Below are 23,047 nucleotides of genomic sequence, written 5' to 3'. Positions count from 1 at the left end.
GCTTTTCATGTTTTCCTTCCCTGAGTAACAAGAACTTCAACCTTCAGATTTTGTGTAAATATTGAATTTATAGCAATGGCTTTGTGGAGGGTTCCAGTTTCCTGGGTTGATGATTAATGTGGTTTCCTCAGAGTGTCTTGTGCCTTCTCCAAAGGCTTTTCCTGCTAGTCCTGTGAACAGCACGAAAGCGAAATGTTAATTTCTGCTTTTCTCTCTATTGTCATGTGGAGGTAGGAGCAGAAGCACTCTGTATTACCCCGTAGGGCAGAAGAAGCATCAGCTGAGACACACGTAGGGAGGTGAAATTAGGCTTAGAAACTGGAATTCCCTATTAGGACAGCTTCCTTGATCCAAAACCTTGGCTGGCTTTTCATTGCCTATTGAGTCATGCACAGACTTCTCTGTCTGAATTTAAGTGTCTCGTTGCCTGGCTTTAGTAGGCTTTGCTAATCCTGTATCCTCTTTGTAAGTAACTTGCATCACAAAAGTGATGAACACTCTTCAATCTGGATTTTCAGTCCAGATGCTGTTCTGCAAAGCATCAGTCTGCAAAACCTCTCCAGTGGTCTATCTTGTCATTATAGCAAATTCAAAATATCCTCATGGACACCTATCAGCTTGCCCTTAACTTCATGGCTCTTCCCATCTATCTGTTTTGTGGAAGCATGATCTGATCTTAGGGAATGAACACTGGCTTGAAAGACTTGAAATCTCTTTCTTCTATCATCTGATCTTGTACTAGGACCCACTACTTTGAACTATCTCGATATTAATAGTTATAAAACCTCTTTTCTAGTTCTTACAGCTCATACTATTTATTCTTCCTCCAAATCAACAATGAGCTCTAACTTTATAGCTCATGGGCCTGGTTGGATCTTACATGTGGAGGAGAATGGTTTGTGACCAGCACATGTGGTGCAAATAGGGTTTTTTGATGGCATGAGCCAAGTATAAATCCATGATGAGTAATGCCAAGTAAGTCTATACATAGTATGCTTTCATTAGGAAAAATACACCCTCTAGAACAAGCAGAGTTATTGTCCTGATCAGCTTTGCACTGACTGAAACATACCTGGGGTACTTCTTATGTTGTGGTATGTATATTACATACACATGTATGAGCTGTCAAAGACATTACCTTAAAGTCTCCAGTTTCTATATGTTTCTATTAATTTCTCCCTGAATTTCTGAGAATTCTTGCTTTATTTTTTTTTTAGTTCTATGTTGGTGACTCAGACAGTAAAGAATCTAACTGCAAAGCAGGAGACCTGGGTTCGATCTCTGGCTTAGGAAAATTCCCTGGAGGAGGGCATGGCAACTCACTTCAGTATTCTTGCCTGGAGAAACCCAAGGACAGAGGAGCCTGGTGGGCTACAATCCATAGCTACAAAACAAAGAGTTGGAAACGACTTAGCGACTAACACACTTGTGACAGTTGTGTTTTCTTTATGTATATTTTGTTAATATTTATCTAAATTTCATTTAAGCTTTTCACATTAAATTCTATTTGGATGAAAACATTGTGATCCTGATTTCTTTATAGATTGTGTGTATGATGTATTTGCTAGCTTATCTTTCTTTAATCTGATACTTTATTTTAGGTATATATCTTGGGATAGCATATTGATAGGTTTGGTTTTTCAAACATGAGAGTTTATTGTCATAGTTACTCTGTTAGTTTTCATTTGAAATAAGTCAAATTGTTTATGCTTTCTGTTTTTTTTTTTTTTAAATAATACTTTCTTGCTCTTTAAATTTATTTTCTGCTATGGTGTTTATATTTGCCTTCTTTCTCTTTTTTTTGTTTGTTGCTTGTTGTGTGTGTGTGTTAGTTGCTGGAATGTATAGGTCTTATTTCAAAATTCCATTTGGATTGCACTGAAAAATTTGAAAGGGCCTATATTTTCTGAATCAATAATTAAAAAAAAAACACTAACTATCAACTGTTTTCTATGTAAGGTTAGGAAATAAACACACTTTTGTTCTCCCCTTCCCTATTTTATTCAGTTCCATGTTCTATTTATTTAATCTTGGATTTTAGACCCAGATAGTACTCTCCCCCATCCCTGCCCAATGTTTGGTTTGCAAACATACGGAAAAGTTGAAAGGATGCCACAGTGAACACACATATACCCAACATCTAGTTTCCACCATTGCCTTCATACTTTGTTTGCTTTGTTATGTATGTATCCATTCTTCTGTGCATTTATCAACCCATTTTTTTAAAAAAATGCATTTCAAAGTAAATTGAAGATATCAGAATACTTTGCTCTAAATATTTCAGCATGAGCATTATCAACTGGAATTTAATATTTGCTTGCAGTCTTTTTACCCCTTTGAGGTAAAGTTTACAAACAATGAAATACACAAATCTTAAATGTATTTTCATTGAATTTTGACAAATATATACAAGATGTTATTTTTTTTTAATTAGAGGATAATTATTTTACAGTATTGTGATGGCTTCTGCCATACATCAAGATAAATCAGCCACAAGTATACCAGATATTATTCTTAACATTATTTTCTTTTTCAATAATTATTATTTTGTATTTTAAAAACTCGTTTACAATCATGCTTTAACATTATTTTATATGATATATTTAAATGGTTTTAGTAATCACCATGAGTTCCATTTCATCAGAACTTCTCCATTCTTTATTTTGATTAATCTCAGTTGGCTGGAGTGTAACTTAAGTACCTTTTTTTCAAGAAGGATGTGAGTGACTTACTTTAAGAGTCTCTGAGTAGCTAGAAATTTTCTTATAGTTCCTTCAGACATGAATGACAACTTGGATGAGCTTACAAGTCTTAACTGGAAATCTTTTGCACCCAAAACTATAGATATTTCTCTATTGTCATCTGATCTTTAATGTTGGAGGGCTGTCTGAGGCCTGGATAATTGTAAAATTCTTCTCTTGTTCCTGAACTTGAATGTATCTAGTAATCGAAATCTTTGAGGTAATTTGCCGGATACTCAGTGGGACCTTTTGATCTGCAAATATTCAGTATATAGTTTTATCCAATTATGACAGATGTTGGTAGTGTTTCCTCTAAAGGCACATTTCCCTTCTTAGCAACCTAATTCTTGATTTTCATATGCACATACAGCTCTTTGGAATAAAACCCATATTTGTCAGACTCTCTTGAAATTTAATGTTTATAAACTTCATTTCTGTCCCAGGCAGCTGACTCTGATCCTTATGGTTGTATCAGCTCAGGAAAGTTTTATTCTTTTATAGTTTTTTGTTATTCTGTTTTATTTATTCTGTTCTCTTTCGTTTTTCCCAGCAACATCTCTTATCTATATTTTCTGTCTTATCAGTTCTTATAATCCAAATGATCTTTTCTCTTATTTCAATCACTTTGTCTTTTTTCTCCATATCCCATGACAGAGTTTCTCCTCTGTACCACTGATTTTGACTTTTTTGCTATGTGCAGTCTACTCTTGATTGTTTTTAATGAAAAATTTAATTATCTGTTGCTGTCTAAGTTTCCTTAACTCACCTGTAAATCTCTGCCTTCTCTGGGCAGCAGGCTTTTCATCATTGGCTCTGGCCCTCCAAGCTTCACAACTGAAATAGGGAAGGCAGTCAGGTTTGGGGGGCCTGGCCTCAGTCTCTGTGCCACTTGCTTCCTGGACCCACTGCCGGTCTTCACAGGGCAGAGCGGTGAGATGGCCTCTAGTGTCTTCCTTCCTCTGGCCCCAGCAGCGCCAGGTTGAACAGGATGGCCCCGGGCTTTCTACCTTGCAGAAGGCACACTTTCCGGTGCTTGTCCTCCCCGCCAGCAAAGTTTTTTCTTTGTTTCTTCTTCTCTGGGTCCTTTGAGAGGAGATCTGGTATACAAGAACTTAAGCAATTAAGTTTTTACCCAGGAGTCTGTAAAAGACATTCTTTAACATTTTTCATATTGTGAGAACATTACATTATATGCTGTACATTTATTTAAAACTCCCTGGCAGTCCAGTGGCTGTAACTGTGTTTCCAGCGCAGGAGGGCATGGGTTCAATCCTTGATCAGAGAACTCTGATTCCACATGCCCAATTGTGCACCCAACAAATAAAATGACTTTATATATATATAAAAAATTAACCCTAGTCTTTGTAGGCAGAGGAATAGGGATGTAAGAGAACTGGAGTCCCCAACTCAGTCACTCATAAACCGTGTGATCCAGGTCATATGCTCTTCAGTTTACTTATCTGTAAAAGAAGAGTAATACTTTGGATTGAATGAGATCAAATACAATATTTGAAAGCCTTTTTAAGTTCTTAAAAGATTAAAAAAATGTAAAAAATGGCAGCCATTCTTTTGGAGTTCTTTCTCTTTTTGCTTCTCATGGGTTGGGTCCATGATATGGAAGATTTTCTGTAAATCCTTGTTGGTTAGTTATTTGAAATGAATGTCCAGAAAATGCTGAAGAATATCTGAAGAGACAAAAGAGAGTGACAGAGAAATTAAACATATTATTACTGCCTTCTTTGGTATTTATAAGATTTCTTTTATCTTGTGGTATTATCTGTCTAGAAAGTGCCAGATTTTATATTCCATGTTAAAATTTTCTCTCTGATCTCTCCTTCTAACCTTCACTGTCCACTTTCTCAACATTCAAATAATTTTGTAAAGAAGTATTCTTTTAAAGACTTTTTTAAAAGAAATGTAATCATATACTGCTCAGTGTCACTTTTCAGGTTGTCCCTTGGTACTTTCAGGAGGCTGAAAAATATGTTTAATTTCCAAATCTTCTTGGAAGTCACCCAATAGATTCAGGCATGGAGGGCACGGTCAGAGTACAGGGCGTGCAAGGAGAGCATACTGCGAGTTGGCCAGTATCATTTATTATAGGCAATCTAGCAGGTGCGTAAATAACTCCTCCTGGGAGGTTTTTCCGCTCAGCTTCCCAAAATGGCTCCATTTCAACATCCAGCAGTGACGCTGTATTCTCAGAATTGGATTAGCTAAGCACTGTGCAAGGTAAAAGTCACTAGAATGATCCAAAGGAAAGCTTTGCTTCTATATCAGCAGCATTCATTAGTATGAAACAGGCTTTTGTTTATTACAAATGGTAGGATTCATCAGCTAATTGAAAAGTCTAGTTCTTTAAAGTGCAGATGTATGTTTCATGGTATACAGTTTAAGTCTATGTATGTCATGTCTGAGCCCTAGGCTAGGTGCTATGGAGGGCCATGAGATGAGTGTGACCTAACCTTGGCTTTGGGAGTTCACATATTTGTTGGGAGACAGGGGTGGATGTATCATCTCATCACAGAATAGATTGAGAAATTAGAAATGCAAGCAAAATGCTGTTGGGTTAGAAAGGAAAACTTGGAGGTGCCTCTTGGTAGAGAAGAATTAAAACTAGGCATTCTTGCATTCATTTTTTTTTTACACAGACAATTATTGAATGCCAAATTGGTTTCACGCCCTATATCATGAACTCTGGAGAGGGCCAATTTTACTTGTTTAATTATTTACAGAAGAATAAAGTTCACCAGGTAGAAAAGGGAAGGGAGGACATTCCAGGGAGTAGGAGTTTAACTGAGGCCTTGAGGCTACAGGGCGTGCCCAAGAGATGGGGAGGAGTCAGGTGTGGCCCTGACCCAGGATCTGCAGATGGGAGTCGGGAAGGAGAAGCTGTAGTAAAGGTAAGGTGGAACATAGATCAGGGTGAAACTACAGAGGGTTCTGAAAGCCCAGGAAAGGAACAACAAGTTCATATTTAAATCACACTTTTAAAGATTGAGTCATTCTAAGATTACTGAGATTGCTCCCATTTTGGAAGTGCACTATCTTGGAACCAGACCACATTTTGAGCTGTGCCATTCATCAGATGGCACAGAGTTATGCAAGAGAACACACTGGTTGTGGCTAACACCCTCTTCTAAAACCACAAGAGATCACTCTATACATAGACATCACCAGATGGTCAATACTGAAATCAGATTGATTATATTCTTTGCAGCTGAAGATGGAGAGGCTCTATACTGTCAGCAAAAACAAGACCTGGAGCTGATTGTGGCTCAGATCATGAGCTCCTTATTGCAGAATTCAGGCTTAAATTGCAGAAAATAGGAAAAACCACTAGACCATTTAGGTATGACCTAAATCAAATCCCTCATGATTATATATTGGAGGTGATGAATAGATTCAAGGGATTATATCTGGTAGACAGAGTGTCTGAAGAACTTTGGATGGAGGTTTGTAACATTATATAGGAGGTGGTGACCAAAACCATCCCAAAGAAAAATAAATGCAAGAAAGCAAAATGGTTATCTGAGGAGGCTTTACACATAACTGAGAAAACAAGAGAAGCAAAAGGCAAGGGAGAAAGGGAAAGATATACCCAACTTTATGCAGAGTTCCAGAGAAGAGCAAGGAGAGATAAGATAGTCTTCTTATGTGAACAATGCAAAGAAATAGGAAACAATAGAATGGGAAAGGCTAGAGATCTCTTCAAGAAAATTGGAGATATCAGGGGAACATTTCATTCAAAGATGGTCACAATAAAGACGAGAAACTGTAAGGACCTCACAGAAGCAGAAGAGATCAAGAAGAAGTGGCAAGAATACACAGAAGAGCTATACAAAAAAGTCTTAATGACCCAGATAATCATGATAGTGTGATCACTCACCTAGAGCCTGGCATCCTGGAATGTGAAATCAAGTGGGCCATAGGAAGGATTACTGCAAATAAAGCTAGTGGAGGTGATGCAATTCCAGCTGAGTTATTCCTAAATGATGATGCTGTAAAAGTGCTGCACTCAGTATGTCAGCAAATTTGGAAAACTGCAGTGGTGACAGGACTGGAAAGGGTCAGTTTTCATCCCAATCTCAAAGAGAAGCAATGCCAAAAATGTCAAACTACCATACAGTTGTGCTCATTTCACATGCTAGGAAGGTTATGCTCAAAACCCTTCAAGCTAGACTTTAGCAGTATATGAACTAAGAACTTTCAGGTATACAACCTGGGTTTCAGAGAGGCAGAGGAACCAGAGATCAAATTGCCAACATTCACTGAAAGCAAGGGACTTCCTGAAAAATGTCTACTTCTGTGTCATTGACTATGTGAAAGCTTTGACTGTGTGGATCACAACAAACTCTGGAAAATTCTTAAAGAGATGGAATACCAGATCACCTTACCTGCCTGCTGAGAAACCTGTATGCAGATCAAGCAGCAACAGTTAGAACTGGACATGGAACAACGGACTGGTTCAAAATTGGGAAAGGAGTACATCAAGGCTGTATATTGTCACCCTGCTTATTTAACTTATATGCATCATGCGAAAAGCCAGGCTGGATGAAGCACAAGTTGTGAAATATCAACATCTTCAGATATGCAGATGATACCACTTTAATGACATAAAGCAAAGAGGAACTAAAGAGCATCTTGATAAAGGTGAAAGAGAAGAGTGAAAAAGCTGGCTTAAAACTTAACCTTCAAAAACCCAAGATCATGGCATCCAGTCCCATCACTTCATGGGAAATAGATGGGTAAAAAGTGGAAACAGTAACAGATTTTATTTTCTTGGGCTTCAAAATCACTGCAGACAGTGATTGCAGCCATGAAATTAAGAGATTCTTGCTCCTTGAAAGGAAAGCTATGACAAACCTAGAAAGCATATTAAAAAGCAGAGATATCACTTTGCTGACAAAGGTTTGTATAGTCGAAGCCATGGTTTTTCCAGTAGTCCTTTATGGATGTGAGAGTTGGATCATAAAGAAGACTGAATGACAAAGATTTGATGTGTTTGAATTGTGGTGATGGAGAAGACTCTTGAGAGTCCCTTGAACTGAAAGGAGATCAAACCAGTCAATCCTAATGGAAATCAACCTTTAATATTCATTGGAAGGACTGTTGCTGAAGCTGAAGCTCCAACATTTTGGCCATCTGATGCGAAGAGCCAATTCATTGGAAAAGACCCTGATGCTGGGAAAGATTGAGGGCAGGAGGAGAAGGGGAGACAGAGGATGTGATGGTTGGATGGCATCACCAACTCAATGGACGTGAGTTTGAGCAAACTCTGGGAGATACTGAAGGACAAGGAAACCTGGCTTGTTGCTGTCCATGGGGTCACAAAGAGCGGAACACGACTGAACAACAATATACATACATACATACATATATATATATACATATATATATATGTATATATATATATATAGTGAGAGAGAGAGTTAGTGACTGAACAACTATATCCATCAGATGAAAAACTGTGGACAAGTCACTTAACCTTTCTGACACTCAGTTTTCTCATCTGAGAAAATCAAGCTTGTGCGGATTAAGTTAAAAGAGACAGGTGAAGGCACCAAGGACGTTTGTCTGTCTTTGGTTGGTACTCAGCTAGGGTTAGTTCTCTTTCCTTCTCTTCCTTTCCTCCTCCCTTCCCATTCCTAGAGGAAGGTTTTAATGGAAAACACATTTCAGTAAGATCACTGAATCCTCAAGCTTTATTCCTCAGTTTTTTTCTCATTTTTATCCCAGTGGTGGTCAGACCTGAGCAATCATCAGAATTACCTGCAAAATGTGTTAAACCACAAGTTGCTGGGTCTCACCCCAGAGTTTCTGATTCAGCAGTTCCTGGGTGGGGCCTGAGAACTTGCATTTCTAACACATGCCCAGATGTTGTGGTGTGGGAAGCACACTTTGAAGACCTTGACTTTATCTTGTTTTGCCCTGGCGCAGACTTTGTTGGTCGCTTAAGCAAGAGCTACTCCCTCATCCCTGCTGACAGAGCCCTGTGTTGTTCTGGGAGCATAGAAACATTCTTTGATTTCACTGTTAGGTTTCTGCCTCTGTGCCAGAAGATAATGATGAATTATTTAAACCAATGATAGTAACCTCAATTCCATTGGCCATTGATTGATCTGAATGTACATAAAGTGTCTCAAGAGATGTAAAGGTGAATCAACTGACAACAACTTCATGAAGAGAAGGGCTTCTGCCTCTTGCACCTTCTTTCTGAATGTGGACATATTGTTGCAGTTACACTAGCCATCCTGGGACCAAGAGAGGACAAGCATGGGGAAGAGAACCAACATGGCAAGGATGTTAGGGCAGAGATACAGGAAGAACCTGAATTCCAAAGGCATCACTGAGCTGCATGCCTTGGACTACCTACCTCAACTTCTTCTTTTATGAGAAAAATACATGTTAACTTTTTTGAAGCTGCCATAATCCATTCTTTTGTTACTGCCAGCCAAACACACTCATGACTGATACAACATGTTCTAGTTCTCTGATGTGGGTGGTGCAGTTAATATTGACTTCACTTTGTAGATGAAGACACTGAGGTTCAAAAAATGAAGATGACATAATATATAGTGGTAGAGCTTAGATTCCAACTCAGTCTTCTCAATTAAAAGTTCTTGGCACTTTCCCACTGACTTATAACTCAGCCATTCTAATGATTTCTTCCTACTAATACAAATTAAATAAATTCTATTTTCCCTTCTATTAAGGAAGAAGAAATTGGTAAGTACCTATCTGTATGAGCTTTACTTGTGCCTCTGCTCTCAGCCACCTGGCTGTGATTTATTAATTATTTAAATAACTAATTCCTCCTCTATTTACATATGTATGTAATATATATAACCTTTGATCTTTTTTTTTTGTAGTGGAAAACCTTATATTTGTTCAGATATTGTTCCTTACAGAAAGAAGCAGTTCAAATTAACTTTGTGTCCTGACTTTTAGACATAGGCTTCTGTTATACTTCTACATTTTTGGAGACCTTGAATTTGTAATCAAAAACCATTATATATCAACGCTAGTAATCTTCCAGAAAGCACAGTTGGACCCAGACTACTGTGTTAACCGGTCCGAGTCTCTGACTTTGATATATCTGCTTAGCCCACCCATCCATTCATCATCTTTGGGCCCTCCCAGCTCTGCTACCCCAAGCTGTCAAGCTTAGTGCAAATGTATTGAAGAAACCAGTCCCCCAGTCACTCTAACACATGTGTCTATTCCCCTCTGCTTGTTAGGACAGTGGGCCCCAAATCCTCTGAACCCCTAGGGAAGACTGAAATTCCATTTATTACTAGCTCTTAGGTTAGAGCTTGGTATTTATCATGGAGTTTAAATTAACTACCATCACTAACAATATTTCCTTTAGTATATGAAGAAATAATATTATTTATCTCAGTAAAATTACTTTAAGAAATTCATTCATTCGGCAAATTTTTATTGAATGTTATGTGTGCTACAGTGTGATCAATACCACCCATTTACAGGGTCACTTATCCACAGTTTATAAAAGCATTTTCAGAGTATTAGAGGCTAGGGACTGAGTTACAATGGAGAGCAAAGTCAGTGCATTTTGATCAAATGTACCTATGGTATTGTTAACTTATTGTATCGTTCATAGAAGTATTTGTTCATACAATTATGAGAACACGCACATTGTGGTTTACTTTTTTATTACTCTTATAAGGTAACATAGTTATGTTTATATGTGCATACGTGCTAAGTTGCTTCAGTTGTGTCCGACTCTTTGTGACCCTATGGACTGCATATAGTCTGCCAGGCTCCTCTGTCCATGGGACACTCCGGGCAAGAATACTGGAGTGGGTTGCCATGCTCTTCTCCGGGGGATCTTCCTGACCCAGGGATCAAACCTGCATCTCTTTTGTCTAACCTTCATTGGCAGGCGAGTTCTTTACCACTAGCATCACCTAGGAAGCCCATGTTTATACATACTTATATGCTATTACTTGCATCTTATTACTATTTTCTGGTTGGAGATTTTTACCTCACCTCTTATCATTTTCTTAGTGCTATTATCAATAACAATGTAAGGAATCAATTTGATGCTGTCTTCTTATCTATTAAGGAAGAAGGGATTGATATATCTCTATCTGTTCTGAGCTTTGCTTGGATTTTTGCTATCAGCCATCTGGCTTTTGATTGTTATTAATTAGCTAATTAATAATCCTAATCAAAATTTACTGAGTGGAGTCCACCTAAGTTTGCCACTTTTGGAGTATGGAGAGGTGGATAAGCTTAGGACTCTGTGAGAAGAGTCTCATCAAACAGTAAAAGAGAGAAAGTGTGCAAAAATAACTGAAATATAACACACAAATCAAATGATAAACATTACAGGAAAAGAGCAAATAGGAGTCCAAAGGTGAAAGAGGGGACTTCAGGCAGGATAATCAAGGAAGGCTTCATAGTGGTGGTGGTGGTGGTAGTGATGGTAGTGATGAGGTCTATGTTCTGGAAAGCTAAGGATATAGCAGGATTTGGGTATTTTGACTGAAATAGAGACTACGAGCTAAAATGTGGAGAAAACTCTCCTCTCTGTGCCTGAGAAGGCAACAAGCCCATCTATGTGAAGGAGGTAATACGTCTTATTACAACAATAGGAAAGGACTGCCCCAGATACTGGGATTTGTCTGGAAAAGCTCTTGTACCAAATGGCTCCCTTGCAGAGGCTCGACCGTCTTCTGTGTAGAGGTTTGGGTGACATGGTTTGCACGCTTGTTGGAAAGGGAGGACCCTCATGGTTCTCAAGAATGGAGTGAAGCCAGATTAGCTGACACTTGGAGAGGGGCAGGTAGATTCTTGGCTCAGGAAGCTCTATGTAATAATTTATATAATGCTGCTCCTTTTTGAGATAGTACAAAAGAATGACAGGAGAAGGAGGGGTGGTCAGACAGCAACACAGTACCGTACTCAAGACTTCCAACCAGCCCCTTTGAGTTATGTACAGTGTGCCCCCCACTCCAAGTTATGAGCAGCTGAACTGAATTAAAACACAGTCCCTCCTTTGCTGCGACCTGGGCTGCCAAATTCTCAGCTGGCGTGAGTTTTTATAGCTATGTTATAAACTCCCCAAAAGTGAGGCATATAATGGAAACATTGACATAACTTGAACTCCACAGAGTGGCTTGTGCCACTCTAATTATCCTTACGTTCCACTGGCCCGTTTCTCCCCCTCCACGGGCAGAACCTGCTGCAGAGGCACTGCCTAACGGTCCAAGGGGCTGGAGGGTTGAAGCTGGGCTTTGCTGGGGATAATGAGACAGTGTCTGCTGGTGGGAAGCCCCTTGTTCCATACATACTAACCCCTCCCTTTTCTCTTCCTTCCCTTGTTCTTCCCCCGCACTGCCTCCCTCAACAGCCCCCCTCCAAAAAAAAAAAAAAGGCAGAACAGTTCAGTTGGTTGTAAAAATTAATGAGTTCAGATACAGACTTGCCTTATTCCGGTCCAGCTGCGTAACCAGGGCGATTCCGACCAGCATTCTAGACGCTGACATCAGCTCCACACCCCGGTACAATGCTGCTCTGTTTGATCTCAGAAACAGATCAGGCTCCTGGGCTTTATACATCCTGCTTCCTCCCTTCTAGACTCATTTTATTACCCACCGGGAGAGCTCATCTCACTGCTCTCCCCCTGGGCAGCTAATACCAGAGGATCAGGCCCTACAGCTGACTCTTCTTTTACCAGCTGGACACTTTGATCCAGCCTTCCTGGTCTGCTTGGAAGATCCCCGCCCCCAGCAGGCGTTGACAACTGGTGGAGGATGAGAGTGATAATGATTTCATCACCTTCTCTTTGCACAGGACTTCATGATTTTCCATGCACTTCCACAATCTTGTCAATATGGCCCAGGACCACCCTGGGCAATGGAGGTGGGACACCAATTTTAAAGATGAAGTCTGGAGTGGGGGCTCATGAATGGTGAGAGCAGGAACTGATCCCAGAGTCCTTGACTCCTATTCTTGACCCATTGCTTGGACTCAAGGTGCTCACTGCTCAGTGCATGTATCGGGCAAGGTGAATTGAATTTCCATTGCTAAACGGAGTTGGAAGAAAGCTCTGTGGACCCTCTTTTTTTCTGCTAAGCTAAAGGAGAGGGGCAGTGACAAATCCACCTGAGGCCCCTCCAAATTGTGTCATTAATTTGTCACAGCCCACCCTTTCTGCAGAATGCTGCACTCCCTTCCTCTGATTCAAGAATAGTTATTTCCTGGGAGGATCAGAATGACCTCTTACTTACAGTGGTTCTGGAAGCACCAACCCCAGAGATGGATTGTAAGCAGTTAAGGAGATTTCAGAAGCTGCTAAAATGATGACCAGCCTCTTTAGAAATAAAACATAGAAGTATAAACCTTATTAGAGGGGGAGTTTCATTCCAGAGTTTGGGGTAAATGTTTTAGCAAGTATGAATTTAGCAGAAAAGAGGAGTGCAGAGGTCAGCCTCAGTTTCCTGTGGCTGCCATACAAAGTACCACAGACTGTGTGCTTTAAACAACAGACAGTATTCTCTCCCAATTCTAGAGGCTAGGAGGTTGAAATCAAGGGCCATGCTCCCTGTAGGATTCTGGGTTGACACCGTCCTTGGCTTTTCTGAGCTCCTTGTGGTGGCCAACAATCTTTGGCTTGCGCTGAGACACCCCAGTCTCTATCTCTCTTGTACCTGGCATTCCCCTATCTTCACAAGATGTTTTCCTGTTCTTATAAGGACATCAGTCATACTGAATTTGGGTCCACTGTAAATTAAAATGAGACTGGAAAATACTGTGTGTGGGGAGTTCCTAACCCAATAACTGTTGAGGGTCTTTCTAAGAAGAGAGATTTAAGTTGATAACATCTACAGAGACCCTGGGCTTCTTTGGTGGCTCAGCTGGTAAAGAATCTGCCTGCAAATGTGGGAGACCTGAGTTTGATCCCTGGGTTGGGAAGATCCCCTGGAGAAGGGAATGCCTACGCACTCCAGTATTCTGGCTGGAGAATTTCATGGACTATATAGTCCCTGGGGTCACGAAGAGTCACACACGACTGAGCAACTTTCACTTCACTTCACAGAGAACCTACTTCTAAATAAGATCACTTTTACAGCCTTGAAATTCTCTGAGAGCATTGCTCGGATCTCCTGACTCCCCTCCGTGACTCTTCTCCCTTGACCATAAGAATGAGCCTCAGAGAGGTTCTCCAACCTGGGTGAGGACCCAGCTTGGGAAACTGAGGAAACTGAGCTGGTTTGCAGGTTCCCAAAGCTACGTTCATCCCATTCCATCTTGTCTTTGGTGGATTTTGAACGTTACTGAACACTCCCCTTGACTTCTGGTGAAGGTGCTGGGAACCAAGACCAGCACAGCTGCTTCTCGGAGCCTTCCAGGAGCTCATCGGCTGACCCAGAAACACAGCTTCGAGGGCCTCACTCTGGGTCTCGTGTTCTGTGCGCCACCCACTCCCAACCCCTCAGGCCTCTGCATTATCAGCCCTGCTCCCTTTAAAGTTGCCTCAAATTGTGTTTACCGTCATCTTCCATTGTTCCCATTTCCTTTGCCCCTTTCTTTTGTGGAGTACATAAACCCAACATGTTTAGATTTGCTGTGCAGTCTCATGGTTTTATAGTGGCTTAAAAGGTATTGTCTCGTGAGTTTCTCTGTGCCAGTCACAGTGTTCACTGTGGGAAACCATAGGACACCAGGGAGGTTGATGTTTATTCAATTTTGGTGCGTTTTAAGGCATTCCTCAGACCATTCATATTATAAATATCAGATTATAAATTGTCCCTGAAGCTATTAACATGCCAGAAATGACCGTCTCTCAGCATCTAAGCTACACATTTCAGACTGCCTCTTGTCCCCAGAAATGACTTCCATAAACAGCCTTCAATAAGCCACTGTAATGGTTCTGAAATGGGAACAACATGGTCATTCCATCACTTGAACCCCTCCCGCTCTGAGACTGGAAACGCACTGCTGTTTTCTGCCAAGGCTCTGATTTATGAGATGCTCTATGAGTTCTTAGTTTGACGTATGTGGCTGGCTGCCCTCAATGCACACGACTTGTTGGAATTCTTTTTCACATGATTAGATGGATCACATTTATGTTATATAGTTACTGTTTGAATATGCAGCAATCCTAGCTTTGTACAGTATCAGTTGACTAAAACACGTGCCTCTTAGAATGTGTCCCCACTTGCATGGTTCCCTGGTAACCGCTAAGTGAGGACACAAGAGTTTCTGTACATGTTTCAGTGAACGTGGTTCCAGCGCAAAGGACTAGTGTAGCTGCTTTTCAAATAAACTTTGGGTAAAGAATGTGATTGTGGCAGTTCTCATTTCTTTAACAAATAGTGAGTACCCATAGGGTCCAAGGCACCAGACTTGTCTCTGTTCTGACAACTGCCACAGCGAAATGGTGGAAAAGGTCAGATGATGCACAGAAATGACTGAATGAAGACAAAGAAGTGAAAGCTGTAAAAGATAAGTGCAACAGGAACTCAGAGGGGCTGTGGTCTTTTTCTAGGGGCGGGAGAGAACTTGTGTGGAGGAGTTAGTACTTGAATTGAGCCTTGAGAGAGGAGGGCATTTGGGAAATACAGAAGAGGGAAATGGGAGGTGGGCATTCCCGGCTGACATAACCAACACAAGCAAAAGCACAGGGGTGAGAAATCCTGAATCCCAGAGCTGGGAATGTTAAAATGACAACTTGTGGGTGACATTGTCTGAGGAGGGAACCTCTGCTTCTAAAGCTCACACACTAAGGGTGGATGGTGAGAACCATCAAGTATCAGGGATCTCACTGTGCTGTCACCTTCATAGCCTTGTTTGATGCCCAGAACAAATCCATGAAGGAGAGAACCTGAGTGTCCCCATGTTATAGATGAGGAAGCAGAATCAAAAAAAAGACCCGCCCAAGCCTTTACAAATAGCAAATGACTAAGCAAGGAGAAGGCAGGCTTCCAGAGGTCCAACCTATTCATTTTTCTACTGGCTACCCTGAGAAATCAGTGACCTTGACAACTGTACTTGGTTTTTGCTGAATTGTCAAGCTGTGGGACACATTCATAGTCACAAAAAAATATTGATTATTATACCTAATTTCTCCCTAAGGAAACACTCATTGAGGAGAAAATGAGAAAATCAACCTGTGCACTAACGGCTTTGAGTTTTGCTGCTTACTTATTTCTTTTACGCTTACACTTTGACAACTGACGTCAATTGGATTTTAGAAAACTTTCCTCACAGCTGTTAAAAATAAGAATACTAATAACACCCTCAACTAAAGGAGTCTGTGGCACCAAGCTGTCTTCCATTTTCCTTTTGTTTACCAACTAATTATTGCAGGACCGTTGTCCTGGTCTCCTCCCAGCAAGTGTTGATATGTCTCTAAAAGCATATTGCCTCCATGTCCATTTCCGTCCTCTCAGGTTTACCTCGAACATCACAAAGAAACCTCTCCCATCAATCACTTTCTGACAGATCAGTACAGATTTAATCCCAATCAGAGTATCCGAGTGCCAGCGAGATGGGGCTGTCAGGCAGCTCACACTGGCTGGTCTTAAGCCTTTGACCGAATAAACACAATCTTAAAGCATTGAGGAGCTTGAAAGTAAAACTGTAAATGATCCCATCTGTGATTCTTGGCTGATGATTCCTCTGGGGTGGACCAAAGAGGGGGGAATCAGAAGCAAGGGTCCACTTTGCTTTAAACAAAATATCGTTACCCTTCTAGCATCTTCCTTTCTTGGGGTATTTTCCAAGTGAAAGTTCATTAGGAAGACACGAAAGCACGTCTTTCTAATATCCATCAAAGAGAGGGGCTCAGTTTCAAAGTGCAGAAGAAATACAATAGTGTTGAAGCAAAGTACATGAAAAAGATCTTATGGCCCCCAGAAGTGAGAAAGAAACAGGGACTGGTGACTTGGATTTTTTTTTTTTTAAGTCAGTCTTTATTTGGGACAAAAGAAGTGAGTCCCAGGAAAATGAGTGTTTCCTGGGCTTTCTCTTGTTTACATCAGGCAGCCTGAACTAAACATTTTGGTGTGTTTGTAAATGTTTGGGTTTCCTATTTCATATTTTCTCCTGTTGGCACCAAAGCTGAAGGGCTCAGAATTTCTCAAACAAGGTTCTTACCCACAGTGATGACTATTATTAACAAGTATTGATCTAGAGGATATACAGAAACAGGATTAAGTGCAGATCCGGAGCCCAGGGATTAGGTCTGGCTGGAGAGCAGAGTGTAAACAGGGCATGTCTGAGTGGTGGGGAGCAGGGGGGCTCATTAGAGGTCTGAGCCAGGGAACAGGGTGGCTTTGTGTCTGTCCTTGAGCCAGGGAGTGGGCCTGAGGCTGGTGAGCATGAGCCGGGCTCCCTGGCTTGGTCATGGCTCTGAAGGCCAGAATGTCCCTTCCTGGGGACCCCTAGGGGTGCTGGGCAAGTTCCCAGGATAACATATCCCTCTGCAAGGAGCATCAGACCAAAGAGAGGAGATTTTTCTCTTTTGTCCAGCATTTTGCTGAGGAAACCCCAGCTGGTGTCAGACATGCTCCTCAGAGGAGTGGTTCTCCTCCATGCCAGAAGGACCTGTCTCACTTGGCTGCCATGGAAAGAGTGACTTGTTTCCATACTTCAATCCTCATGCATTGTGAACCCTCCTCTCCATCCCCAACCGTAAAATACCTCTTTCAAAATAGGGCCTTAGGTGAACATAAAGCTCTAACTCCCCAGGAGAAAATCCACCATAAGAATTCAGGCTGCCTTAAAAGAGAATAAAATTTTGCCATATGCAGCAACATTATGCTAAGTAGAATAAGTGAGACAGAGAAAGACCAGTACTGTATAATATCACTTATATGTGGAATATAAAAAATACAAAAAGCTAGTGAATGTAGCAAAAAAGAAGTGGACTCACAGATATGCAGAACAAACGAGCTGTTACCAGCAGAGAGGGAAGTGGGGAGGGGCAACATAAGTGTGGAGGAGTGGGACATACAAACTATTGGGTATAAGACTCAGGGTGTACTGAGGGTGTACTGTACAACAGTACAGGCTCAGGGTGTACTGTACAACACAGGGAATATAGCCAATATTTTATAATAACTCTAAATGGAGTGTAACATTTAAAAACTGTGAATCACTATATTGTATACCCATAACATGTAACAGTGTACATCAACTATACTTCAATTAAAAAAAAATTCAAGCTGCAACCCTGCACCATAAGAATTCATTGCACCTGGGTTCCCAGCAGGGAGATGGAGACTGTGGAGTAAGCCATCAGGATGGACCTTCTCTCACTCTGCTCACGAGGCCCACCTGGAGGTGAATCTAGTCTGTCCAGTGTTCCCAGGTTCATAGGTTCATTTGGGAACATCTTCTAGATCAGGGATTCTCAATCTCAGCACTATAAATGTCCTCATCTGTATCAGGGACCATGGAGGTGCAGAGCTAGCCCTAGCATTAAGCATAGTGGTTATCATCATAGGCTTTGGAATCGAAGATATGGGATCAAACCCAGCTTTAGCGGCTCAGTCTTCTCATCTGTAAAATGGGGATAATATCCATGTGAGAGAGTACCTGTGAAGAATAAGTATGAAGATACATATATAAGTGGTTGCTTAGCCCAGTGCCTGACACATAGTAAGTGCTAAGTAAATGGTAGGTTAACCGTTTCCTGTTCATTTCACAGAAGTGTGTGGATGGGGATGTTAGCATTTAGGAAGCATTACTCTATATTGCATTACCCTATGTTACACATCCTATAATTGTTTTCATGGATGTAGGTAGAATAGACTCTTCTCTCCTCAGGTGTGGTACCAGCTGTTGATGAGGTGATGCTAATGTCCAGCACAAGAAGCTGAGGGTGGAAGAAATAAATGCCACTTGTCCCTCTTCTTAGATATGAACAAAAAGGCTGATATGTGCTTTCTTCATTTGTTCTTAACTGATGGTAAGCTTTCACAGCAATTATAGTGTGAAGTCTGCAAAGAGAAAATACTTATTTTCCCTTACGCCTAGCTTGGATCTTACCAAGTTGCATATACAGAGTTGGTGCTCAGAATCCAAGCTGACCCCACCCCTGCTCCCAATCACCAACACTTCTTCATAACCTCATCACTCAGAATTCAGCCTCCCAAAGATTGAGCAAGAAATTCTGAATTATTCACTAAGCAACTCAGGTTAAGGGAGAATTGGTAGAAAAGGTGAGTCAAACAGAGATGAAGAGACAGGGAGAGAACCATTCTTTGATCCATTCAACTACAACTTGTTAAGTACCTGCCTGCCAGCCATCATACTTGGTGCTGAAGTTACAAAGATGATCAAACCTTAACCACTGACCTCAAAAATGTAATGGCCGTTTCTTGTCTTGGGAGCAGGTTAAAAATGTATAAACATTCAACAGGTGGCAAACTTAAGAGTTGAGCAGTTTTTGATTTATTTTATTCCTTAATAGAAAGTTGTTGTTTTGCACAGAATCAAGCAAAGACACAAAATCAGATCAGTCTAAGTGTGAGATACAGATATGTCCAGGGCCTTGTGGGAGAACAAGAAGAAGACAGGATGTGTTCTGTGTTCCTGGAGGGATGTGGCATTCCTCACAGAGGCTGGTATGTGAAGTTGTGGAGAAGGGAAACAACATGACGTGGACAGGAAACACTGAAGAACCCTGTGTTGCTGGAGCATAAATTGTGAGTCTGGAAATGATGAGCATTGAGATGGAAGAGGGAGGGAAGGGCTTCATCTGTGAGGTGGGCTTTATCTCATGGGTGATGGGGAGTCCTGGGCAGGTTCCTGTCAAAGCCAGAAGTGGTCATATGTGCTAGACAGCAGCATGGAGGCGGAGATCAAGACCAGGGCCAGGGAGGCCATTGTCATTTTCCAGATGAGAGGGGAGTAAGAGTTTCGACTAAGATACAAGCTTTTACACATAGTGTGGACACACACACACAATTTTCCAACTGAAGATTTTGGTGTATTCTATAGAAAAGCCCACTTGAGCTTGGTAGACACAAAGGTGGGATTGTTCAAGAGGAACTCATTTCTGTCTAAACATTATATTTTAGTATCAGGAGATTTCGAGTATGAGTTCAGTGTTTCTAGGTTAGGTCTAAGCAGCACGTACTTTGTGTCCTTGACATTTTTTGTTTTTGGAGACATTTGTGAGGAAATAATTCTTATCCTTTTGGGGTTTTATTTGCTGCTTGCCTCTTCTCTGAAATATTTTGTTATCTACTCTACTGGCAAGACTCTAGTCTGGGGAGTGAGCACCATGTATTAACTCATATTTTCCACCTTTAGTTCCTTACTTCTTTCCTCATATTATATGGAAGAAACTCTCAAGCAGCAAAACTGATGAAAAGACTTTATCTCCTCTCCATCACTCCCCACTGACTGATGTGTTTCCTTGTGTCCTGTTCCTTTAAAATAGGAGACTGAAAGGTCTGCTCCTTCATTCCAGAATGGAGGTTCAGAAAGGCACTGCGGTATCCTGGACTCTGATGGGGAGGGTAAGCTTGGGACTGCAGATTCAGAACAGCCTTTGCTGCCTGCATACCAGCTGGAAGAGGGGAGGCAGTGACGGTGACCAATACACAATGTCATCTATATAAACTCTCATGCTTCAAAGGAACATTGATTTCATTGTTCCCCAAAGGGGACCAGCAAATAACGAGATACTGTCAGAAGCTCGGGTGTTTCCTGCTGGAGATGAGGATGCTGCCAAGTGTTGGAAGCCTTGGAATTTAGGTCTGTATGAGCCATGTGTGAGGATGATGGGTTTGGATGAGTGACTTCACCTCTGAAAGATGCATTTCCACTTTGTAGATAATACAAGTGATAAATAAAACCTGTTGTTTGCCCTTACAGGTTGTGTGACGTTGGATGTAGAAATATTTTGGATACTGAGAAGTGCATTTTGGAAATGATGGTCTAGCAGGAGAATTTTGTCCTAAATATTAAACAAAGCACCACAGAAACAGCTTTGATGGCAACAAAGGGTTTGAAGAAGTAGAGAAAGTATGCACAGTGCTCCTTCAGCTGGGCAGGAGTATATAATGCTGTCTTGCTAATCCATTACAAGAAGACCTATGACAGATGCTTACCAGCTTCCTTTTGCCTTGCAGCCTACTTTGCTCTCTCTCTCTCTCTTCCTTTGCAGGTTTTTACAAGCTGATTTCCATGCCAGCCAAGGTAGACACCCATTGGAAAGTAGACACTGGGATTTAACATTATAAGAAGGTAGGCAACTGGCCTCAGACCCACCACCTGGGTTTGAACCTCAACTCTGCCCTTCACTCCCCGCGGGTACCTAGTAGGTCTCTTCACCTCTCTTGACCCAAGTTTCTTATGCATAGATTGGTTAGGATTCTGTTAAGGTCCTTTCCAGCACATGGATTCTGTATTGTCTCAGCGCAGAGTCAGTAATGGGCTTCCCAGGTGTCTCAGTGGTAAAATGTCCACCTGCGGGTTCTGTCCCTGGGTGGGGAAGATCCTCAGGAGGAAATGGCAACCCACTCCAGTATTCTTGCCTGGAAAATCCCATGGACGGAGGAGCCTGGCTGGCTACAGTGCATGGGGTTACAACTTGGTGACTAAATAGCAACAGAGTCAACAATACGTTCCAGGGGCTGAAGAGCCTGGTGTTGTTGAGTGACTGGCTCATCACTGGTGCAGAATCTCCTGTCTGCATTGCAGTTATCAGAAGCTGATGTTGCTCTGCTGAGTCTCTGGTTTTGTGTCCTCACAGTGGTGTGGAGACTGGGTATGCCGCTGTGGCCGCTGGCTGGCCCAGGTTGCCCAGGATACAGGAATGTGCTGGGTGCAGACAGATACTGTATTTTCCCTCAGTCTTAATTCTGGGAAAGCAGCAAGGGAAGAGGCTGGGGAAGGGAGTGGTCATGCTACACAGGCACCCAAGGTGAGGAGGTGGAAAGAGGGTCACTTGTTAAAGGCCCCTGCTGAGACCTGCAGAGGGTTGAGCATTACCCCGAGGGTGGGTCCCGTTTCCATTTTAGAGCTGAAGTAAACTCTCCAGGCCCTGTTGTAGTTGGCTAATGGCGATTCCCAAACCACAGGCTCCAGAGATATGAGCCAGCGTTCCAGGAAAAGCCACCCACGGGAGCAGGGAGGACAGAGGGAGAGAGTCCAGAGCAGGGAGGACAGAGGGAGAGAGCCTGGAGCAAGGGCATGTTTGGGGCTGATTGCTTCAAACGGAGGGTAATTGCATCCTCCAGCTCAGGGTTCATGGCTCATGCCTCCAGCACAGTCCAGTTAAGCGTGTCCTCCCCAAAGTCAACATCCAGAGAACCTAGGGAGCTGTGGGGTCACTGTGCAGTTCTTCATTCTTTTTTTTTTTCTAGTTCAGAAAGACCAGCCCACCACTTAGGAGCCATGGTTTGGCTGGCTCTCCAAACCCCTGGTCAGATGGCTATCTTTCAACTAAAACACAGGGTTAGTTGAATTTTCTTCCAAATTTCATTTCAAACAATTATCTTGGCATGTTCTCTGTAATATCCCCTTTGGAGAGTTCTTCCATATTAAAAAAAAAAACATCATCATACCTTGTGAATACGTGGATTGCGAGTAAAGCCTCAAGTGCGTCAAGATATGTGAAGACTTGAGTGACTCCTGAACTGTTCTGACTGTGGCTCACAGGAGTGTGTAACAGCAAAGGAAGACAGTACAAAGATGCCCATCTAGACCTCGTTGGTAGCAAAATCAGAGCTATCTTCCTTGAACAGTCAGTGGTTCAATCCCTTGCCTTCAGGTCAGGTCATACTTGAATCTTGAGACCCTGCAGTCCTCCAATACACACACACATAGGCAGAGAGAGAAAAATACACATTTGTAGGCAATAATGCACACACTCACTCTCCTCCTCCCTGGAAGTCACATGCAGAAAATACACATTTGTATGCGATATTGCACACCCTTCCCCGAAACGCACAGCAATTAAGAGTTGAATTCCCCAGTCTGCTGAACTGGACCTAGAGACCAAGCAAAAGGGACTCTTGAGAAGAAAAAAGGAATTCCACTCTGGTGAGGTTAAGACTGCAGTCCTTAAAAGTGAGGTGGTTTCACCGAGACTGCTTTAGAAAGGGACCAGTCCTGACGCTCCCAGAGGGGAACTGGGTGAAATACCCTGGGGAATGGGTCCAGGAGCCTTGAAGTTCGGAGCAAGCACTGGGGCTGGGTGGTGCGCTGGGGCTTATCTTCTGCGCATCCCCACCTACCCTCTCAACTCCCACTGCCCCAGGGCCCTGCACTTTGCTCTATTTTCCACCCATCTCTGAAAACCTTCCATCTCCAAG

At 41.9% G+C, this 23,047-nt stretch overlaps 1 long non-coding RNA gene across 2 annotated transcripts; it reads right to left on the bottom strand.

Moving 5' to 3' along the window:
- Positions 1 to 48: 48 nt before the first annotated feature.
- Positions 49 to 12,477, bottom strand: LOC145524763 (uncharacterized). 2 transcript variants are annotated; one of them, XR_014067821.1, is made up of 4 exons: positions 12,197 to 12,458; positions 3,508 to 4,426; positions 1,324 to 1,384; positions 49 to 170 (listed from the first exon to the last, which is right to left on the bottom strand). It is a non-coding gene; the product is annotated as an uncharacterized LOC145524763 (long non-coding RNA). The 2 variants fall into 2 exon arrangements; XR_014067818.1 differs by lacking the exons at positions 49 to 170; positions 1,324 to 1,384 and having other exon boundaries at positions 1,978 to 4,426; positions 12,197 to 12,477.
- Between the last annotated feature and the right edge of the window lie 10,570 nt (positions 12,478 to 23,047).

Source organism: Giraffa tippelskirchi, chromosome 2 (assembly GCF_054371585.1).
Source record: "Giraffa tippelskirchi isolate mGirTip1 chromosome 2, T2T-mGirTip1v1.2.pri, whole genome shotgun sequence".
In the NCBI taxonomy this organism is placed as follows: domain Eukaryota; kingdom Metazoa; phylum Chordata; class Mammalia; order Artiodactyla; family Giraffidae; genus Giraffa; species Giraffa tippelskirchi.
The sequence above is the reverse complement of the archived record's forward strand: the minus strand, read 5'-3'. Positions and strand labels throughout refer to the sequence as shown.